This window comes from Pseudophryne corroboree, unplaced genomic scaffold, assembly GCF_028390025.1.
Source record: "Pseudophryne corroboree isolate aPseCor3 unplaced genomic scaffold, aPseCor3.hap2 scaffold_195, whole genome shotgun sequence".
Classification (NCBI taxonomy): Eukaryota; Metazoa; Chordata; class Amphibia; order Anura; family Myobatrachidae; genus Pseudophryne; species Pseudophryne corroboree.
Window position 1 is genome coordinate 422,531 of NW_026968590.1, and position 6,466 is coordinate 428,996.

The window sequence follows — 6,466 nt, forward strand, 5'->3', positions numbered from 1 at the left end:
ATGACTCCCAAATTCTATGATTTAAGCTGTTTTTTAGGGTTTTTTGAAAAAAACACCCGAATCCAAAACACACCCGAATCCGACAAAAAAAATTCGGTGAGGTTTAGCCAAAACGCGTTCGAACCCAAAACACGGCCGCGGAACCGAACCCAAAACCAAAACACAAAACCCGAAAAATTTCCGGTGCACATCTCTAGTGGCCATGCCATGTCACTGTGCAGGAGCCAGCACCGCTCACACACTAGTCCCCGGTGCAGCCCCCAACCCCCGGGACACCCGGAGCAACAAAATGTAGATTCAGGCCACCAGGCCACGCCCCTACCTATGAAACCATGCCTCCTTTTTACCATTGCGCTGCTTATCTGCGCGCACTGCATTACAATCTCCCTCGCCACCTCTCTGGGTGTCACCAGTGATAGTGACACCTCTGCCATGCTTGTAGCAGCTGGTCCTAAGATCTACGCCTCAAGCCCTGAGTGTTTGCCCTTGTGACTTGTTGATCATCATAGCAAAGCAGATGCTTACAGAAAACTGCAGGGGCTTAGATTGAAAATAAAAAAAATTGATGGGTATAAGGTAGAGAGGAGCGGGTTCGGTTCTCCGAGAACCGAATTCCCCACGAACTCCACGTGGTTTACACTGGTACGAGGCAGGCTCGGTTGTTCCCGCCTGACTCGGAAAACCTGAACAAGGGAAAATGTCATCATCCCGCTGTCGGATTCTCGCGAGATTTGGATTCCATATAAAGAGCTGCGCGTTGCCGCCATTTTTACTCGTGCATTGAAGAGAGAGCGGAGAGGACGTGGCTATGTTCTCTCAGTGGAAATCTCAATATCAGTGCTCAGTATCAGTGGATACTTATTGCTGCTCAGTAATACTAGTAGTGTGTCTCTCCTGCTCAGTGTCAGTTCTCAGTAGTATCCTCATCAGTGCTCAGTATCACTGCTCATTGTCTTGTGCTGCATTGTTGTGCTCAGCATACTACAGTACATTACTAATAGTCCAGTGCTGCATCTTGCTGCTCAGTGTCAGTTCTAGTATCCTCATCAGTGCTCACTATCACTGCTCATTGCATTGTGGTGTTCTGTATACTACAGTAACATAGTAATATAGTAACATAGTTTTTGAGGTTGAATAGAGGCAAATTGCCCATCGTGTTCAACCTGTTTTAAGTTGTGATGATTCTACATACTTGCTGAATAATGTTTTATGACTAGTTAGCTACTACAACTCATGTTACCCCCGGATTAACCATGTTGATATTTTAAGTATTATAACCTTGGATAGCTTTTTCATTCAGAAATGTATCCATTCCTTTTTTAAATCCAATTACAGAGTCCGCCATTACCACCTTCCCTGGCAGGGAATTCCACATCCTGATTGCCCTAACAGTGAAGATCATAGTATCTCTCCTGGCAGGTAAGTAGGAGTTGGGCCAGAGCTGTGGAGGATTGCTGCTCGGGCACCCCCTGTCAAGTGAAGGAGATCCAACTGAGGCAGCACAAGGGAACTCTCGAAAGAAGAACAAGGCTAGAGGAAGATCTGAGACAAAGAAATCTGACTTTTACCAGAGCTGACCAGAGGAAAGCACAAACACAGTCCCCCACTACCACAAATAATGCAGTCGAGTTTCCCACATTTGGGGAAATCACAGGGGTCAGCATACCCAGAATGCAATGAATGAACCTCACCCTGGGAGAACAATCTTCATGACCATGGTATCGCCTATGCAAAATAAGTATGATTTGGGATAGGGCTGGGGAGGGCCGCTGCTCAGGCACATCTCTGTCAAGTAAAGGAGATTCAACTGAGGCAGCACAAGGGAACTCTCATCTGGAGACAACAACTGCAGGGAGAACACATATTTTCAGATGAACATGGGAGGGCAGAAGGCTGCCTAATACTGAAGCACCCCCAAACAACAAACCAAATGCAACAACTAGTACAAGCATTCCTGGGGGAAGTTCTGCAGAAGATGGATTTGCATACGGTGATGTCATCCAAGCAGTGGGCCAAAGTTGGCTGGAACCCTCATCTGCATATGAAAAGAGAAAAGGGGTATGCAGGGCATGGCGGCCTTTTGCGGCGCTTGGATGACCCTTAGTTCGCATTAAACACCCCCACCCTCCTTCGGTGTGGGGCTCATGTTGACAATGCCCCAGCCCCTGAAGCATTCAAGCTGATTTCTTACAGCAGCTTGGCACTGTAACAGCTCCAGAGCTGCTCTGTAAGGCAAGTAAAAGGGTGTGTAGTTTGCATTGTGCATTGGAAGGCACAAAGTAAGCAGACAGGAGGAGAAGTCAGGATAGTGCACAAGGGTATAAAAGGGAGGGGCTCAAGAAAAAAGAAGTGGAAACAGACAGCAAACTAGGCTGGAGAGAGACCTGAGACAAAGAGATCTGAATTATACGAGAGCCGACCAGGGGAAACACAAATTATGCAGTCAAGTTTCCCACATTTGGGGAAATCGCAGGGGCAGCACACCCAGAGTGCAATGGGTGAGCCTTGCCCTGGGAGAAGCACCTTCATGATCATAGTATCTCACCTGGCAGGTAAGTAGGAGTTGGGCTTGAGCTGGGGAGGGTCGCTGCTCGGGCACCCCCCTGTCAAGTGAAGGAGATCCAACTGAGGCAGCACAAGGGAACTCTCGAAAGAAGAACAAGGCTATAGGAAGATCTGAAACAAAGAAATCTGACTTTTACCAGAGCTGACCAGAGGAAAACACAAACACAGTCCCCCACTACCACAAATAATGCAGTCGAGTTACCCACATTTGGGGAAATCACAGGGGTCAGCATACCCAGAATGCAATGAATGAACCTCACCCTGGGAGAATAATCTTCATGACCATGGTATCTCCTATGCAAAATAAGTATGATTTGGGATAGGGCTGGGGAGGGCCGCTGCTCAGGCACATCTCTGTCAAGTAAAGGAGATTCAACTGAGGCAGCACAAGGGAACTCCAGCATCCTCTACAGACTAAGAGAAAAGGATTTACCGGTAGGTATTAAAATCCTATTTTCTCATACGACCTAGAGGATGCTGGGGTCACATTAAGAACCATGGGGTTATACCAAAGCTCTTGAACGGGTGGAAGAGTGCGTACGACTCTGCAGCACCGAATGACCCAACTTGAGGTTATCATCGGCAAGGATGCAGTGGCGTTAATGTTTCCTGGTGTCAACCTGTATTATTTCAGTAGATATTGAAATGAGGATGCATCTTGCTGCCTTTCCAATGAAGCAAGTTTAATTTAGTAATAGGTGAAAAACCATCCCTACAAAGATGTTAATCAGATACTTGGCTTTGTGGACACTTTTCAGAGAACAAATTTGTTATCATAAAAATAAAGCCAGAAAATGAAGAGCTGTTTAATCACTCAATTGGATTTTTTTGCCAGCATATTTCTTTTTCTCTGCAAACCACTGCTAAATTGTGCTTCCTAGCTGTTTTTATAAAATCACTGAATCAAATCTAACTCTGATTACATCAGAGAAGGCCAGGCACCCTACACCATAACAGGGGTTTTTGAAATTTTGACTTGTCTACTTAAAGATCACCAAAATCTCATAACAAGGTCAATTACATCCCTGGGTGGGATTGAACCACCAACCCTTTGGTTAATAACCAATCACACTAACCAATTGCGCCACAGAGACACTTTGCAAAAGTCCATACTGACAAAGGCTAATAAGCATTCATCTAGAACGTTTCCTAGAAAAACTTTAAAAAGTCAATAATCTGGAGAGTTTTTGTAAGATGTTTCTTCCATCAACCAACGAAGAAACACATTGTTACTTTCCCATGATGAGTGAGTGCTTCAAGATCTCTTGCACTTACATGTGCAGCAGAGTACTGTAATGAAAGCATGCTGGGTTCATAACCCAGAGGTAGGCAGATTGAAACTATCCTCTGCTATATGCATTTTTTTTTTGTTAATTAAAGTAATCCAAAACTGGGATTGATATTTTTTCTCTTTTATTTTTACTTAAAGTACAATAACTTTTACCATTTTAATATGTTTTAATAGTATATTGACAGTATTGTTTTCTTTCAAAAATCCACTTAATTTTCTTTACCCGATTATTAAAATGGTAATTGACAAAAACAAACTACATTGTCACCAGAAGAGCAATACAAAATGTACAAGTGATATATTAAAATCATCTTTCCAGCTTGAATTTCAATGATGCATTGGGGCAACGATTTTGTGAGAAACATCTTCACCCTTAAATAAAGATTTTCTTAATTCCTTACCTGTGTGCTAATTAGATATCACCTTGTTTTCACATTAAACAGACTTCCACATGAGAAAGCAGCAAGGATGCAGTGGCGTTAATGTTTCCTGGTGTCAACCTGTATTATTTCAGTAGATATTGAAATGAGGATGCATCTTGCTGCCTTTCCAATGAAGCAAGTTTAATTTAGTAATAGGTGAAAAACCATCCCTACAAAGATGTTAATCAGATACTTGGCTTTGTGGACACTTTTCAGAGAACAAATTTGTTAGCATAAAAATAAAGCCAGAAAATGAAGAGCTGTTTAATCACTCAATTGGATTTTTCTGCCAGCATATTTCATTTTCTCTGCAACCCACTGCTAAATTGTGCTTCCTAGCTGTTTTTTGATAAAATCACTTAATCAAATCTAACTCTGATTACATCAGAGTAGGCCAGGTACCCTACACCATAAGAGGGGGTTTGAAATTTTGACTTGTCTACTTAAAGATCACCAAAATCTGATGACAAGGTCAATAACATCCCTGGGTGGGATTGAACCACCAACCCTTTGGTTAATAACCAAACACACTAACCGATTGCACCACAGAGACACTTTGCAAAAGTACATACTGACAAAGGCTAATAAGCATTCATCTAGAACGTTTCCTAGAAAACTTTAAAAAGTCAATAATCTGGAGAGATTTTGTAAGATGTTTCTTCCATCAACCAATGAAGAAACGCATTGGTACTTTCCCATGATGAGTGAGTGCTTCAGGATCTCTTGCACTTACATGTGCAGCAGAGTACTGCAATGGAAGCATGCTGGGCCCATAACCCAGAGGTAGGCAGATTGAAACTATCCTCTGCTATATGCATTTTTTTTTGTTAATTAAAGTAATCCAAAACTGGGATTGATATTTTTGCTCTTTTATTTTTACTTAAAGTACAATAACTTTTACCATTTTAATTTGTTTTAATAGTATATTGACAGTATTGTTTTCTTTCAAAAATCCACTTAATTTTCTTTACCCTATTATTAAAATGGTAATTGACAAAAACAAACTACATTGTCACCAGAAGAGCAATACAAAATGTACAAGTGATATATTAAAATCATCTTTCCAGCTTGAATTTCAATGATGCATTGGGGCAACGATTTTGTGAGAAACATCTTCACCCTTAAATAAAGATTTTCTTAATTCCTTACCTGTGTGCTAATTAGATATCACCTTGTTTTCACATTAAACAGACTTACACATGAGAAAGCAGCAAGGATGCAGTGGCGTTAATGTTTCCTGGTGTCAACCTGTATTATTTCAGTAGATATTGAAATGAGGATGCATCTTGCTGCCTTTCCAATGAAGCAAGTTTAATTTAGTAATAGGTGAAAAACCATCCCTACAAAGATGTTAATCAGATACTTGGCTTTGTGGACACTTTTCAGAGAACAAATTTGATAGCATAAAAATAAAGCCAGAAAATGAAGAGCTGTTTAATCACTCAATTGGATTTTTTTGCCAGCATATTTCTTTTTCTCTGCAAACCACTGCTAAATTGTGCTTCCTAGCTGTTTTTATAAAATCACTGAATCAAATCTAACTCTGATTACATCAGAGAAGGCCAGGTACCCTACACCATAACAGGGGTTTTTGAAATTTTGACTTGTCTACTTAAAGATCACCAAAATCTGATAACAAGGTCAATTACGTCCCTGGGTGGGATTGAACCACCAACCTTTTGGTTAATAGCCGTACACACTAACTGATTGCGCCACAGCGACACTTTGCAAAAGTACATACTGACAAAGGCTAATAAGCATTCATCTAGAACGTTTCCTAGAAAAACTTTAAATAGTCAATAATCTGGAGAGTTTTTGTAAGATGTTTCTTCCATCAACCAATGAAGAAACACATTGGTACTTTCCCATGATGAGTGAGTGCTTCAGGATCTCTTGCAATTACATGTGCAGCAGAGTACTGTAATGGAAGCTCGCTGGGTCCATAACCCAGAGGTAGGCAGATTGAAACTATCCTCTGCTATATGCATTTTTTTTTGTTAATTAAAGTAAACCAAAACTGGGATTGATATTTTTGCTCTTTTATTTTTACTTAAAGTAACAATAAGTTTTACCATTTTAATTTGTTTTAATAGTATATTGACAGTATTGTTTTCTTTCAAAAATCCACTTAATTTTCTTTACCCGATTATTAAAATGGTAATTGACAAAAACAAACTACATTGTCACC

General features: G+C 40.8%; 3 non-coding genes across 3 annotated transcripts; all 3 read right to left on the reverse strand.

The window, feature by feature from the left end:
• Window positions 1-1,578: 1,578 nt before the first annotated feature.
• On the reverse strand, window positions 1,579-1,742 carry LOC135004662 (U1 spliceosomal RNA). The gene has a single exon (XR_010205392.1). It is a non-coding gene; the product is annotated as a U1 spliceosomal RNA (small nuclear RNA).
• A 655-nt stretch (window positions 1,743-2,397) lies between these two features.
• Window positions 2,398-2,560, reverse strand: LOC135004808 (U1 spliceosomal RNA). Its single transcript, XR_010205532.1, has one exon. It is a non-coding gene; the product is annotated as a U1 spliceosomal RNA (small nuclear RNA).
• A 152-nt stretch (window positions 2,561-2,712) lies between these two features.
• LOC135004720 (U1 spliceosomal RNA) lies at window positions 2,713-2,876 on the reverse strand. Its single transcript, XR_010205448.1, has one exon. It is a non-coding gene; the product is annotated as a U1 spliceosomal RNA (small nuclear RNA).
• Between the last annotated feature and the right edge of the window lie 3,590 nt (window positions 2,877-6,466).